This window comes from Nelumbo lutea, chromosome 5 (genome assembly GCF_056320005.1).
Source record: "Nelumbo lutea isolate HS-2025 chromosome 5, American lotus-T2T, whole genome shotgun sequence".
NCBI classification, from domain to species: Eukaryota; Viridiplantae; Streptophyta; class Magnoliopsida; order Proteales; family Nelumbonaceae; genus Nelumbo; species Nelumbo lutea.
Window position 1 is genome coordinate 7,262,501 of NC_142688.1, and position 16,373 is coordinate 7,278,873.

Below are 16,373 nucleotides of genomic sequence, written 5' to 3' on the forward strand. Positions count from 1 at the left end.
TCCACTCCTGCCAAGAACCCTGACTGTCAAGATGACATTGGGAAGTGACATTTTTTTATAGCATAACCTAGGGTATGGGAGTGCTGGGATTGCATAATTTACTTCTACTATCCACCAGATGAACATATGAGTGTGTTTTTCAAGGTGAAGAAGGGAAAGATTAACATTTGAGTATATGTAGAATATTTCCATGTGGGCAAGACATGGCATATAACATGCACATGAAACTAGATAGACCATCAAAAAGAAATACCAATGAATGATAAAGAGCTTCTGGAATTCAATTAACATGTTAAATCTTCCATGAAATAATCAGCAAAGTATAATTAAATACCATTTAAAATCATAGTCATACACAACTGGGCATTTGGTCTAGTGGTATGATACTCGCTTTGGGAGCGAGAGGTCCCAACTTCGATTCTCGGAATGCCCCACATAAATCAATGGACTTTTTTTTTTGATTAATATAGATCAATGGGCTTTTACCAAAATCATAGTCATACAGAATTTTTGTTTTAAGTCCCATATCATGAGTATTTTAATCCTGAGTAAACAAGTTGACAGAAACTAAGCAATTGCACTAACTAGAAGGGTATAAGAAAAATCAAGCTCAGCAACATCTAGAATCATCCATTCTTTTTTCAGTTTTACACTTCATATACTTCCATAATATCTTTCTACATTGTGTAAAGTTTGTTATAAATTACTGCCTGATATTATTCCTGCATTGAGTAATGGCATTTTTTTTTTTATATTATTAGGTCTGTATAAAGTCCACTCCTGCCAAGAACCCTGACTGTCAAGATGACATTGGGAAGTGACATTTTTGTATAGCATTACCTAGGGTATGGGAGTGCTGGGATTGCATAATTTACTTCTACTATCCACCAGATGAACATATGAGTGTGTTTTTCAAGGTGAAGAAGGGAAAGATTAACATTTGAGTATATGTAGAATATTTCCATGTGGGCAAGACATGGCATATAACATGCACATGAAACTAGATAGACCATAAAAAAGAAATAGCAATGAATGATGAAGAGCTTCTGGAATTCAATTAACATGTTAAATCTTCCATGAAATAATCAGCAAAGTATAATTAAATACCATTTAAAATCATAGTCATACACAACTGGGCATTTGGTCTAGTGGTATGATTCTCACTTTGGGAGCGAGAGGTCCCAAGTTCGATTCTCGGAATGCCCCACATAAATCAATGGACTTTTTTTTTTGATAAATATAGATCAACGGACTTTTACCAAAATAAGAAAACACATACAAAAGTTTTGTTTTAAGTCCCGTATCATGAGTATTTCAATCCTGAGTAAACAAGTTGACAGAAACTAAGCAATTGCACTAACTAGAAGGGTAATAGAAAAGTCAAGTTCAGCAAAATCTAGAATCATCCATTCCTTTTTCAGTTTTGCACTTCATATACTTCCATAATATCTTTCTACATTGTGCAAAGTTTGTTATAAATTACTGCCTGATATTATTCTGCAGTGAGTAATGGCATTTTTTTATATTATTAGGTCTGTATCCACTCCTGCCAAGAACCCTGACTGTCAAGATGACATTGTGAAGTGACATTTTTTTATAGGATTACCTGCAGCATGGGAGTGCTGGGATTGCATAATTTACTTCTACTATCCACCAGATGAACATATGAGTGCTTTTTTTAAGGTGAAAAAGGGAAAGATTAACATTTGAGTATATGCAGAATATTTCCATGTGGGCAAGACATGGCATATAACATGCACATGAAACTAGATAGACCATCAAAAAGAAATACCAATGAATGATGAAGAGCTTCTGGAATTCAATTAACATTTTGCATCTTCTATCAAATAATCAGCAAAGTAAAATTAAATACCATTTAAAATCATTGTCATACACAACTGGGCATTTGGTCTAGTGGTATGATTCTCGCTTTGGGTGCGAGAGGTCCCGAGTTCGATTCTCGGAATGCCCCACATAAATCAATGGACTTTTTTTTTTTTGATAAATATAGATCAATGGACTTTTACCAAAATCATATTCATACAGAAGTTTTGTTTTAAGTCCCATATCACGAGTATTTCAATCCTGAGTAAATAAGTTGACAGAAACTAAGCAATTGCACTAACTAGAAGGGTAAAAGAAAAATCAAGCTCAGCAACATCTAGAATCATCCATTCCTTTTTCAGTTTTACACTTCATATACTTCCACAATATCTTTCTACATTGTGTAAAGTTTGTTATAAATTACTGCCTGATATTATTCCTGCATTGAGTAATGGCATTTTTTTTTTATATTATTAGGTCTGTATAAAGTCCACTCCTGCCAAGAACCCTGACTGTCAAGATGACATTGGGAAGTGACATTTTTGTATAGCATTACCTGCAGCATGGGAGTGCTGGGATTGCATAATTCACTTCTACTATCCACCACATAAACATATGAGTGTTTTTTTTTTTAAGGTGAAAAAGGGAAAGATTAACATTTGAGTATATGTAGAATATTTCCATGTGGGCAAGACATGGCATATAACATGCACATGAAACTAGATAGACCATCAAAAAGAAATACCAATGAATGATGAAGAGCTTCTGGAATTCAATTAACATGTTGCATCTTCTATGATATAATCAGCAAAGTAAAATTAAATACCATTTAAAATCATAGTCATACACAACTGGGCATTTGGTCTAGTGGTATGATTCTCGCTTTGGGTGCGAGAGGTCCCGAGTTCGATTCTCGGAATGCCCCACATAAATCAATGGACTTTTACCAAAATAAGAAAACACATACAGAAGTTTTGTTTTTGTGTTCTCTTTTCTATTGGTATACATATGCATTTATTTTATTCATATGACTACTGTAACTGGAATGAATAAACCTAGACCCAAGTCCCATATCATGAGTATTTCAATCCTGAGTAAACAAGTTGACAGAAGCTAAGCAATGGACTAACTAGAAGGGTAAGAGAAAAATCAAGCTCAGCAAAATTTAGAATCATCTGTTCCTTATTTCAGTTTTACACTTCATATAGTTCCTACTAGAGGTTTTGAGGAAGTGTGGATTTGCGGAAATATGGTGTAGTTAAATGACTGGTTGTGTTAGCTCTTGTCACTATTTCATCCTAGTAAACAGGGTGGTGAGGGATTTTTTTCTAGCTAGTAGGGGAATCAGACAAGGGGACCCACTTTCACCCTTCCTCTTTACCTTGGTAGCTGATGTGCTTAGTCAAATTATCACTAGGGCTGATAGGAAAATGTGATAAGGGCTTGGAGAGTAGGCACAAACTGGATTCCAGTCACTCACCTTCAGTTTGCAGATGACTTGTTGATCTTCTGTGAGGGAGGTTTCAGTGAGAAGGTGGAAAATTTGAAAGAATTGATTACAGTTTTTGAAGGAGTCTCTAATTTGAAAATCAATCTAGGAAAAAGCTGCATAGTTGGAGTAAATTTAGTTTTTGAGGAGGTTGAGGCGATTGCAAGCTGTCTTGAGTGCTCCATTTCCTCCTGGCCTTTGTCTTACTTAGGGCTTCCGTTGGGAGCAAACCCTAGGGAGAGTAGGTTTTGGACCCCAATCTTGGAGAAGTTAGAAAAGAGACTAGCTGTGTGGAAGAAAAATTATATCTCTTTGGGTGGGAGGATCACTTTGATAAAAGCTACCCTCATGAATCTACCTACCTATTATCTCTCTGTCTTTAGGATATCGTCTAGGGAAGTGAATAAGTTAGAAAAATTGATGAGAGATTTTCTATGGGAATCGGGAGAAGGTAAAAAAGACCATTTAATTAAGTGGGGGGTTGTGGGTAGAAGCAAAGAGGAGGGAGGATTAGGGCTCGGGAATGTGCTTAAAAAGAGATCTGCTCTATTAGGGAAGTGGTTGTGGAGATGGCCTTTGGAGCGGGATAGACTCTGGCACGAAGAAGTGAAGAGTATTCATGGATGTTCAGAGAGTGGTTGGGATGCTAGTGCATCAAGGAGGGCTAACCTAGCCACACCTTGGAAAGCAATTCACAAAATTCTTCCATAGTTCCTTAGCTGTGTCAAGTATGATGCTTGTTCAGGTAATTCTATTCGGTTTTGGGAGGACATTTAGGTTGGAAATCTCCCTTTGAAAGACTTTTTTCCTTCGTTTTACTTTGTTTCCTTGTGTAAAAATGAGGTGATCTCAAAATTCCTTCCGTCGAATTTATTCTTACCATCTTTGTCTTGGGATTTTGGTTTTCGTAGAGGATTAAGGGATGAGAAAATTGAGTGTTTGTCTACTCTTCTATGTCTCCTTTATAAGGTTTGGTTGGATCCCTCGAAACCTGATAAAAGGATTTGGGCCATTCACCCCAAAGGGTCTTTTTCTTGTGGCTCCCTTTTCAAGTTCCTTTGCCAATCTCCCTCTCATCAGAGTTTCCCTTCCAAAGAGGTCTGGTGTAGGCCGGTCCCCCCCAAGGTTATGGCTTTGTGCTGGGAAGTGTGGCATGGTAAAGTAAACACGATGGGCAACCTACAAAAGAGAAGACCTGTCCTTTGTATTTCACCAAACTGGTGCATTCTTTGCAGATCTCATAGTGATGATTGTAATAATTTATTTTTATCTTGTAGTGTCACTGCAGAGCTCTAGGCTTGGCTTCTATCTTTATTTGGGTCTAGTTGGGATATGCCGGCAGAAGTAAGCACAATCTTTAACCCTTCTTTCTTCTCTTGGCCCCATAAAAGAGGAAGGAAAATGTGGAGATGCTCACGAGCAGCATTTTTATGGACAATATGGGAAGAAAGTAATGCCCTCATGTGAGAGGTAGCTAATGACTGCTTCTGTTTCAGCAGGTTTTCTTTTGCAAAAATGATCTTGTAACCTAATAAAAGATGAGAAAAAAGAACAGCACTGATAAATAAAAGCAAGAAAAAACCTTACAAATGTTAATGTTCTCGTGTATTGCCTCCCCACAGAATGCCCTAATTTTGGGTGGGAAATGGTATTGTTCCACTCCAAACAGCCTTAACTTGGAAAACCAAGGGAAAATTAGTGTTAGAAGAAAGTCCAAGACTCCCAAGTCTAGTCACTCAACTAGTCCACTTGTGGAGTGGATCTTTTTTGCTATTAAATTCTTAGTATTGTACACAACATTGTCCTTTGTTAATGAAAGATTCTGTTGCTCATGAGAGAGGTGTGGAACTGGATGTATGGTACTTAAGATATTCTTTTTTCACGAAAAAAAGATCAAGAAATCTTGGAATAACACTTTGGCAATGCATAATTTATTTCATAAAAATGATGTATAATTTACTAAAAGGTGCTTCTCCCCCTATTATTCTTCCAAGAAAAAGGAAGAAGCAGTCAAACCTTAAAGGACTGCATTTTGTCCAGGTCATTACATTGGTTAAAGACTCTAGAATTATTTAACCATTTTACTTTTACTGATTGTTGGAAAGATTGGAAGTTGGTAGCAAGCTGTTCCTCCTACAAGGGAAGGGCAGTGACTAGCTGGGTCCCCCCTCCTCTTGGTTCTTTGAAGCTGAATTTTGATGGGAGTAGCCAGGGTAACCCAGGTCCCTCTGGGATGGGAGGTGTACTGAGGAATGAGGCTGGTGAGGTTGTCTTAATCTACTCTGGCCCTTTAGGAGTTGGGAACTCCATCCGGGCAGAACTGTTAGCTGCAATACAAGGAATACTTCTTGCAAAAGAAGTGGGCGTGGAGCAGCTTCCGATTGAAGGAGACTCTAAGACGGTGGTGAACTGGTTAAATAACCGGAGGATGTCACTTGGGGCTACAAAAATGAGTTAAAGAAATTCAAATGGCTGACAAGAAATATGCCTATAACAGTACAATGGGTTGGGAGATCAGTTAATGCTTTTGCTGATGTCTTGGCAAAACAAGGGATAAATAGGGAAACATTGTTCTGGGCACAATTGTAATTATTGTTTTAATTTCAACATTCATGTTTTCTCTGTTGTAGTTTGTGTATTTGCTGTTTAGAGAGGCTGCTCCTCGTGCCTCTAAGGGGATCTTCTTGTATCTATTCATTATTTTAATGGAATTGAGGTTATTTATCAAAAAAAAAAAAACTATTCCATTTCTTTTGAGGTCCTCGAATGAATCACAAATTAAAGCCCATATCCTTTTTTTTTTTATTTCTACTTCTCCTACCTCCCTCTCTTCCATTCTTACTAGTTACTACCACACCTTCACACCCCCTCACTACCATAACTGAAGGGGCACATACCTGGAATCGGTGAAAATGGAATGTCTCCAGAGGGACTGGAAGACCCTTGGTTGGAAGTAAACGCAGTAGAACTATCCCCTAAATTGGGCTGCTGCAAAGTGGGAGTGGGGAAGTAAAAACTCTGTTTGCATCAAATTCCTTTTCTAATACACCCTACTCTGGCACCTCATTGCAAACCTTCCTGGTAGCCTCTTGTCTCACTAGTTGTATGCCCTGTACTTGCTGAGAGTTTGGAGGAAAATCCTCAATGAAGGGAGGGGAAGCAACCAACTCAGTTTTGACTAAGTATACTGCCTGCTCAACTTCCTTTGCTTCATTTCCTTGAATCTATTTCTTCCAGAAACAGCTCTTCTGTGTTGAAGCTCTCTACCTTGTTCATATCAATCCTCAAATTTTGATCAATACTGCCCATGCTCAAATATTGAAAGGAATCTGAATCGCTACCACTACTATTAAATCTGAGACTTCATCTTGAACTTTCTCCTTTCCTTTATTGCTGCATCTATTGAATTTCGGATTACGCACTTCAGGAGATGCAATCACCTTTCCTTTACTGGGCACTCATTGCACTGAGGTTTTTACCGACTTTATTCAACCTTGTATTCTTTATTTTTATTTATATCTCCATTAGGTCATAGGTGTTCCTTTATTTATTTATTTATTTTTTTGGTTCCACATTTCAGACTTTGGGTAATGGAACGAAGGTCATCTTGATTGATGTAGCCTGAACTAAAGTAGAAAAAACAAAACTAAATATTTATTGCTGAGTTGGGTTAGATGAATTAAACCAACCAGTAAACTAATTTGTTTTGTTCAATAGCAGGTTTTGGCTGTTCAACATAGTAGATGCATCTCGAGGTACTGGACTTGGCATGCACTAAGGGGTTTGGTTTCTGAGTCACCTCCCACATGCAACTGGACTATTGTGGATATTGGATGAAAATTTCTCATGTCCTGTATGCCCATGTTTCCATTATTTTTTATTGACAAAAGGGCAAGGACCCAATGCTGGTCCTAGCAATCACAGTTTTCAAGTGTAAGCATAAACTAAAGTTTGGGGGTTCATATTTTATGGTAAATTATGATTGTCTACCAAAAATATTATGATTATGAACCTCACGTTTCATTCATGTCTTTGTAGAGTTTGATGGATGAAATGGTTGCTAAATTGAATGAAGATAATACAGAGCTACAGACTCAGGTTATTAACTTCCACTAGCTTGATTCCTTTAACTAATGCATTAGATTCAAGTAGATTTCCAAATAGTAATCTATTTACTACATGGAAATAGTTCTTGAAATTTCATAAAGTTTATTAAAATTTCATTATTTTTTCTTTCATTCATGAAGATTGAAATTATCACCAGCAGCCACAAGGAAATAGTAACAATTATTTCAATATATTAAAAACTGGAGCAGGAAGCAAGAGAGCTCGAGTTGGGTACCTCCTTGGGGAACAGAGTTGTCCTTAACACTCTCTCAAAACAATGGAGAAACTCCAAAGTATATTTAGAAACTCCGAAGTATATTTAGCAAACCACTCATCCATGGACCATGACCCAAGGAAGGAAAAGAACACTTTGAGATGGTGGTTGCTTTCACTGTCTCATCAAACCACATCCTTTTATAGAGTCTCCTCAGTGTTTACATGAACAGATCATCAACCTGTATGAAAGAATGAAAGACGCTTAATAGAGAGAAAAGAGAGAAGAGAGAAAGAGAGGAAAGAGAGAAAGAGAGAGAGCCTAAATATCCCCTTACAGAAATTCTTCTGATAGCCAGAAAGCTTATTCCCTTCTCCTACAAGGGAAAAACCTTCCTAAACCTGAACATATAAAAAAGCTAGTACATTAGAAAATGTCCATATGCCAACAGTTTCAAGAACAGAAAACTCAAGATACCAAACTATGCAAAATGCTCTTCTCCTGGAGAAGAACCCAATAAAGAGAATCAAATTTCCCACATGCCATGAAGGATATATATAATGGAATCTAGAGTTGTAAAACCAAGCACACTTTCTTTTTCAAAAATAACTCTATATGTCGGTCTTTCCAAGTACGAGACAAACCTAATTACATGTTTCTATTTTTTAATTTAAGTTCAAACCTAGGATTAGCCATCCCTTTCAAGAAAAAAGGAAAGTGGTCCCTTGGTTTTTTTTTTTTTTTTTAAGTATAAAAGCTCATTGGTACACAACATTTGAGTCTAATTGAAGAAAATGGAAGAAGTAAAGAATTATAGACTATGAGGAAGAGGGTATTCTAATAATATTTAAAAACAAAATTAACCAACAAGAGATTAACAACCTGGGCTTGGAAGGAAGTGGCTTTGTCTTCTACAAAGAAAGAAATGGTGCAGATGGAATGGAAGTCCCCAGCCCGTAACAAATTAAAGCTGAATTTTGATAGGAGCTCTAAGGGTAACCCGAGATTGGCAGGCATTGGTGGTGTGTTTAGAGACTCAACAAGTAAAGTGGTGGCAATGTATTCAGAACCTATAGGGGTAGGTGACTTATTAAAGGCTGAGTTACTAGTACTTCTACAGGGTCTAAAACTTGCCAAACAAGCGGATTTTAAAATCTGGAGATTGAAGGGGACTCAAAACTAGTGATCTCTTGATCTAACAACGGGGGTAATGCTCCTTGGTTATATAGACATTCCCTGAGAGAGAATGAAAGCCTAGAAAGGGATCTCAATGCTTCTTTCATGTGGATCAGAAGGACTGCAAATGGAATGGCTGACTCTTTAGCAAAGCAGGGGGTTTATAGGCAGCAACTTTTCCGAGCCTTGTTGTAACACATTGTGAAGGAATGGCTGTGGTTTCTGTAATCTTGTAACTATTTTCCTCTCAATTATTAATAAAACTAATCTTTCCTTGCTGATCAAAAAAAAAAAAAAAAAGAACAGAATATTAACAACCTGGAATTGGGCTGCAGGGGGGAGGTCCTTGAGATGAAACATGTAAAAGCGAAAAGAATGATACCTGAAAAATCAATTACTCAAAAACCCCAATCAAGTATCTGGAAGCAAGAAACCAAGTCATAAACCCTAAAATACATCGACTGTCATGGAAAGATCTAAGACCATACAACAATAATAAGAGCGCCCCAAAATGATGAGCTCTGATAAAAAACCATCATATTGTAGGATATACACCAAAGATAAAAAACCAACATGCAGCACAACAAAGACCTAGAACATGAGCTCTGAGATCTGTTGAAGCATCCCAAAACAAGAAATAATGGGTTACCATTGCTAGAGAAGCGGATTCCAATCATCCACGGCCAAGATCTTTGCAGGTACCAAAGACCATTGTGGTAGCCTTTGATGAAGAGAGAAGTGTTGCTACAATACCAAATGCCCTAAAAAATGAAACTTGAAAGTTTTGCTCGAGGCATGATGTTGGGACCCAAACACTCCCTCCGAACCCAACTATAGGAGTGGAGAAGGCCACCACCAAACAACATTTCACTAGAAGACAGAGAGGCTAGCATGACACGTGGCAGAGCCTCCCAGAGTTAGTTACACTCAGTGCCTCCCAGAGTTAGTTACACTGCCACCAGAAAATATTATCTCCATGATTGCATACATGTAGGTCAGCTATATAAGGCCCTGATCATGTAATAAGTGGCGTGAATGAATATCCCTTTCATCTCTCTCTAAGTCATTTTTTTCCTACCTTTCCCCTCTCTTTCCCCCAATCTTCTGTTTCAGGAGGTTAAGCCACCCTCGAAGGGGCTTCCGAGGTGAGCGGTAACTCATCAGATTGGTATTAGAGCCAAGCTATCCAAATCCCAGGCTTCACGATGCCACAGACACGTTCCACTACCGTGGATGATAGGGTCGACCAGCTTGAGGTTGGATTCCACCAGGTGTTGAACGAACTCAAGGAACTCAAAGTGGTCATCTCCAGCTTCGCCTCTCAGCAATAGTCCGACGAGACCGGTCACCTAGCAGGAGCAGAAGCCTCTGCTTCCAATAGCCAAAGAACAGGGTATTACCCCACCGGAAAAGTCACTAAGATCAACTTTCCCAACTATTCCGGTGGAGATCCCATTCCTTGGATCTTCCGAGCAGAAAGGTATTTCGAATACCACCAAACTCTCGCACACCAACGTGTCTCCATCGCCTCCATTCACCTAGAAGGAGACGCGATTCTTTGGCTCCAGTGGTATCGCCAGAATCATCCCCAAGTAACTTGGGCGGAGTTCACCGAAGCCTTGTGCATCCGCTTTGGGCCGACGATGTTCATGGACTACGACGAGCTTATCACTCGGTTGAAGCAGACTGGAACGGTAGCAGATTACCAGCTCGAGTTCGAGCGGATGGCGGCTAGGGTACACGGCTGGCCGGAGAAAGCCTTAGTACGATGTTTTGTGGGAGGTCTCAGAGAGGATATCCATCTGGAGGTGAGGGCTCTCCGTCCGGAGAGAATCATGGCTGCGATGGGATTGGCTCGCCTATAGGAAGAAAGAATCGACGACCTTTGTAGAGCTAGCAAACCGTCCTACCCGAATTTGAGGACTCCTCCACTGGTCGATTAGCAGCCCATGAAACCGGCTGGGGATCATCAGAAGCCCATATTGCCCCGGCCCACTATGCCCTTCAAACGTCTCTCATGGGATGAGATGCAAGCCAGACGCGAGAAAGGCCTTTGTTATAACTATGATGATAAGTTTGGACCGGGCCATAAATGCCGGGTCCAATGGGTGTTTCTCCTATAGACAGAGGAAGAGCCGGAAGAGACAGACCCAGAGCACTTAAATGACTGTTAACTGATTCCAAACAGATCAGAACCTAACGGGGCTGAGATCTCCTTACACGCCCTCAGGGGCCTCAACTCTCTTCAGTCCATGTGCATAGAAGGAAGATTGGTGGGCCGGACCGTGATGATTTTGATTGAAAGTGGCTCTACCCTAAATTTCATCACTTGTCGTTTGGCTAAGCAGCTAGGTATGACCATACAACCCACTCCTCTCTTTTCAATCCATGTGGCTAATGGGAGTCAGATGTCGTGTAATAGTGTATGTAAGAAGGAAAAAATCCTCATACAGGGCCATAATTTTGTGGTAGATCTCCACCCATTGGATTTCTCGGGGGCTGATATTATTTAGGGGATTCATTGGTTGTGTGGCCTGGGCCCTGCTCTATGTGATTGGGCCAAAATGATAATGGATTTTCACTAGGATGGCCAAACTTGTTATTTACAAGGGGTGTGGCTCCCTATTCCACAAGGTGACACTTTAGCCTCCATGATACGGGCCTCCAAGGATGCTGGCCAACCTATATTTATGCACTTAGGCATTCGGCTCACAGTCCCAATTCTGGACAACCAGGGCTGTGTTCACCCCACAGAAGCCCAACACGAGGCCTTAAGATCGATACTCGACCAATTTGGCGATGTATTCAAGGAGCCGAACCAATTACCTCCACCCTAGGCTCATGATCATCAGATACCTCTCGTACCCAGTTCTAAACCGGCTAATGTGAGGCCATATAGATACCTTACTTTCAGAAGCTGGAAATTGAGAAGGCAGTGAGAGATTGGAAAAGGGGCATATACAGACCAGCACCAGCTCTTTTTCATCTCCTGTACTCTTAGTGAAGAAGAAGGATGGTAGTTGGCACTTTTGCGTAGATTACCGGGCCTTGAATCAGACTACCGTGAAGGACAAGTTTCCTATACCCCTCATTGATGAACTACTAGATGAATTAGGAGAGGCATGAGAGTTCTCCAAATTAGACCTGCGGTCTGGGTACCATCAGATTCGGGTCCACCAGGTTGACATCCGCAAGACGGCCTTTAGGACCCACGATGGCCATTATGAGTTTTTGGTTATGCCTTTTGGACTCACCAACGCCCCCTCCACCTTCCAGGCCCTCATGAATGACATCTTCAGGCCATTCCTAAGGCGATTTATTCTGGTATTTTTCGATGATATTCTGGTGTACAACAGGGATTGGGACACACATATGGAACATCTGAAACTCACCCTCTCAACTCTAAGGGGCACCAGTTACATGCCAAAATGACAAAGTGTTCCTTTGGACAAGGGCAAATTCAATACTTAGGCCATGTGGTTATAGCAGGTCGGGTCATGGCAGATCCAAAAAAGGTAGACGCCATCCAGAAGTGGCCCAAGCCCACTACTGTAAAGGCTCTGCGGGGCTTTCTTGGAATTACTGGATATTATAGGCGCTTCATTAAGGGGTATGGGCTTATGGCCGCCCCTCTAACGCGCCTGTTAAAGAAGGATTCCTTCAGTTGGACTGATAAAGCCCAACAGGCTTTTGAAAACTTGAAGACAGTAGTTTGTAGCCCTCCAGTCCTCACTCTTCTAGACTTCTCTCAACCCTTTGAAGTAGAATGTGATGCGTCGAGTGTAGGAGTAGGGGCCGTCTTGATGCAGAAGGGGCAACCCATTGCTTATTTCAGCAAGGCTCTCTTAGCATCTCACCAAAGTCAGTCCACTTATGTCAAAGAAATGATGGTTGTGGTAATGGTAGCGTGCATACCTATTGGGACGCCAATTTGTTATTAGGACAGACCAACGAAGTTTGAAATACATAGCAGAGCAAAGGGTGCACACCTCGGAGCAGCAAACATGGCTTAGTAAACTGATGGGCTTTGACTACCTCATAGAATATAAGTCGGGGCCCGCAAACGGAGTAACTGATGCCTTGTCACGTGTAGAAGAGTTAGCCCATCTGACCTGCTCTCAGCCCAACTTCCCTTTGTTTGAAGCTATACGGCAAGAAGCTAGGTATGATCCGCAGTTGCAGGTCATTAGAGATAAGTGGAGGTGAGACCCTTCACAAGTTGCTGGTTACCAAGTTGTGGGGCCTGATCTTTTCTTTAGGGGTCGGTTTGTTGTTGCCCAGAATTCGGCCCACAAAGTTGAGCTGCTAAGGTTGTTTCATGACTCCGCTTTGGGAGGGCACTCAGGGGTGCTACGGACCCTAAAGAGGCTCAGCAGCCACTATCATTGGGCAGGAATGCATAAGGATGTATTGCACTATGTATCCGAATGCCAAACCTGCCAACAACAGAAATATTTGTCATAGTCTCCCGTTGACCTTCTACAACCCCTCAAGATTCCAGATCAAGTGTGGGAAGACCTTTCCATGGACTTCATCACGGGTCTTCCTCGTTGCAGGAAAGGAGGTTATCATGGTAGTGGTTGATCGTCTCACCAAGTACAACCATTTCTCTGCATTACCTCACCCTTACACTGCAACAATGGTGGCTGACATCTTCATCCGGGACGTTGCCAAGCTGCATGGAACCCCAAGATCCATTGTCTCAGATCGGGACCCTGCTTTCCTGAGTTCATTCTGGAAGGAATATTTTCGGTTGCAAGGAACCCAATTGCACCCCTCCACGAGTTATCACCCGTAGACTGAAGTTCTTAATCGTTGCTTCGAAGCCTACCTTAGATGTTTCATAGGGGAAAAGCCTCGACAGTGGGCTCATTGGCTTCCGTGGGCAGAATACTAGTACAATTCGACTTATCAGTCAGCTGTTGGAATGACACCCTTCAAAGCTTTATATGGCAGAGAACCTCCTCCCATATTACCTTAATATGGGTCATCCAAGGTGGTAGAAGTAGAAACCCGTCTACTTGCGAGAGACGAGATTCTTAGATTGCTTAAGTTTAACTTGACAAAAACCCAACAGCGAATGAAGGCCCGCTATGACACTCACCACTGCCCATTAGAATTTCAGGTGGGTGACTTCGTTTACCTTAAGCTCCAACCTTACCGCCAAATCTCGGTAGTAAGACGGGCTTGGCACAAGCTAGCACCCATGTATTATGGGCCTTATAAGGTTCTGGAGAGAGTGGGCCTTGTTGCTTATCGGTTGGACCTTCCTAGAACCTCAAGCTTCATCTAGTGTTTCACATCTCACTTCTTAAGAAGGCGGTGGGAAATCAAACACCTGTCTCACCCAACTTACTCCAATTCACTGAAGAAGGGGACATTGACACGGAGCCTATCAGAATTGTGGATTTCTGTTGGGTTCGACGAGGTGGTCAAGTTGTACCAGAAGCCAAGGTAGAATGGGCTGGGCTTCCTCCAGATGATGCCACTTGGGAACCTTATCTGAGGCTGAACGAGAGGTTTCCAAACCTAGACCTTAAGGGCAAGGTCAATGCTAAGAGGGGAGGAATTGTTGGGACCCAAACACTCCCTCCAAACCCAACTATAGGAGTGGAGCAGGCCACCGCCAAACAATATTTCACTAGAAGACAGAGAGGCTAGCATGACACGCAGTAGAGCCTCCCAGAGTTAGTTACACTACCACCAGAAAATATTCTCTCCATGATTGCATACATGTAGGCCAGCTATATAAGGCCTTGATCATGTAATAAGTGGTGTGAATGAATATCCCTTTCATCTCTCTCTGAATCATTTTCTTCCTACCTTTCCCCTCTCTTCCCCCCCCCCCCCCCCCCCCCCCCATCTTCTGTTTCAGGAGGTTAAGCCACCCTCGAAGGGGCTTCCGAGGTGAGCGGTAACTCATCACATGACTATTTTTTATGTCACAGGCTTGCCTTATTTTTTGCCAATGGCTTGTTTCACAACAAAATTTTATAGCCAAACACTTCATTAATTCATTCTTGCATGAGATGAGAGCAAGAATGCAAAAAAATGAAGCCACACAACAGAGCTGGGATTTGAAGTAAAAAAAAAAATCCAAAGAATTCTAGTCCCCACTGGTTCATTCACTGGACTAAGAAGGTTAATTTATCAAAACTTAAAGTTTAACAATGAGACATTTTTTCAATAACTTGGATTGATTGAGAAAAGAGACAGCAGGGATAACCATAGACATGTAAACCTGAATAACTAATGAAACCATACATGAACTTAATATAATCCGGTAAAATTGTCCTTGCAATACGCTTGTAATGTTTGCAACCATTGATATCATGACATAAAGTACAGAATGTTGCATGTGCAAATTAATTTCCCAGGTCAAAATGCGACTGTTTTGAAGTAAAGAAAGATTTTGATATGGAAGCAAACAAGAATTGTTGTTGCAAGATGGAAATTGGAACAACAGCTTAATTAATGAGATATTTGAGCTTGAACTGGTTCAACATATTATTTAGATTACCACAAGCAAATCAATTACCAGAGATCAACTGTTATGGAAGAAAACACACTCATGAAATATACATAGTTAAATCAGCTTATCTAACTATCATTTTTTTATCAAGTTCTATGATAAACTAGGGTTCGATATAGAAGTCAAAAGTTCCATACTGATTTAAACTTTTCCTAAGGAAAGCATATGAGGGAGGAGGTAAAATTCTAAGAAAGGGTAAGTTGAAAATATCACAGTAGGAGAACAGGAATGTTAACTTTGTAATCAAGAAAAAGAAACAGTAACCCACATGTTCTTTTTCTGCCCTTTTGTGAGAGAAATTTGGATGGCAGTACAGATAGGTGCTAATCCTTAAAAAATTAGAGGTGAAAACATGCATGGATTTGTAAAAGAATGGCAGGGGAACAACTAGAACATTTATATAAATGGGATAAGAGGTTGCAATTGAATAAATTTATGAACCCAAACCCTCAAGATGTAGTTTACAGGCTCAACATGTATCTACTAGAAGAGAATTTGTCTGAAAGAATTTTCTCAAAAAAAAAAAGTCTCAAAGAATCAATCACAGTATTCAGCTGCAGATTGTGTTTCCAAGAGAATACATCCAGTTTTATGCAGATGGTTCTCATGATCCAAACTTGGGTAATGTTGCAACTGGTTATGTATTAATTTCCAATGAGGAAAATGAGATTACAGCAGTAGGGGAAAAAGCTTGGGGAAGTTCAGATGCAGAATGGTGGATTTTGATGGTGGATCTTAAAGCAGCACATGCAGAGTGGATTAAATAAATTCTCATATTCTCAGATGGAGGAGGTTTGGTTCATAAGCCAAGTAAGCAGTAAAGCGCTTGTACTGGATTGAAAAGCCTTTGATGGAGTATGCTCTAGATTTGTGTAAGTTTTTTGCACATCATTTAAATAGAACAAGAAATGTTTTCCCTGATAAACTTGCTTATAACTTATGTAAATATGGAAAGGACATTTGGTATCAATTACCACTAGATGGTATGTATATGTATCTAGTTTTCTGGATGTAATGAAAGTTTAAGGTTT

At 40.4% G+C, this 16,373-nt stretch overlaps 1 long non-coding RNA gene and 3 other non-coding genes across 4 annotated transcripts; 3 read left to right on the forward strand and 1 right to left on the reverse strand.

The window, feature by feature from the left end:
- Positions 1-1,134: 1,134 nt before the first annotated feature.
- On the forward strand, positions 1,135-1,206 carry TRNAP-UGG (transfer RNA proline (anticodon UGG)). Its single transcript has one exon. It is a non-coding gene; the product is annotated as a tRNA-Pro (tRNA).
- Positions 1,207-1,900: 694 nt separating this feature from the next.
- TRNAP-UGG (transfer RNA proline (anticodon UGG)) lies at positions 1,901-1,972 on the forward strand. Its single transcript has one exon. It is a non-coding gene; the product is annotated as a tRNA-Pro (tRNA).
- A 49-nt stretch (positions 1,973-2,021) lies between these two features.
- LOC148850094 (uncharacterized) lies at positions 2,022-9,194 on the reverse strand. The gene is made up of 4 exons (XR_016099172.1): positions 9,129-9,194; positions 7,972-8,035; positions 7,656-7,875; positions 2,022-2,380 (listed from the first exon to the last, which is right to left on the reverse strand). It is a non-coding gene; the product is annotated as an uncharacterized LOC148850094 (long non-coding RNA).
- Positions 2,678-2,749, forward strand: TRNAP-UGG (transfer RNA proline (anticodon UGG)). The gene has a single exon. It is a non-coding gene; the product is annotated as a tRNA-Pro (tRNA).
- Positions 9,195-16,373: the final 7,179 nt, after the last annotated feature.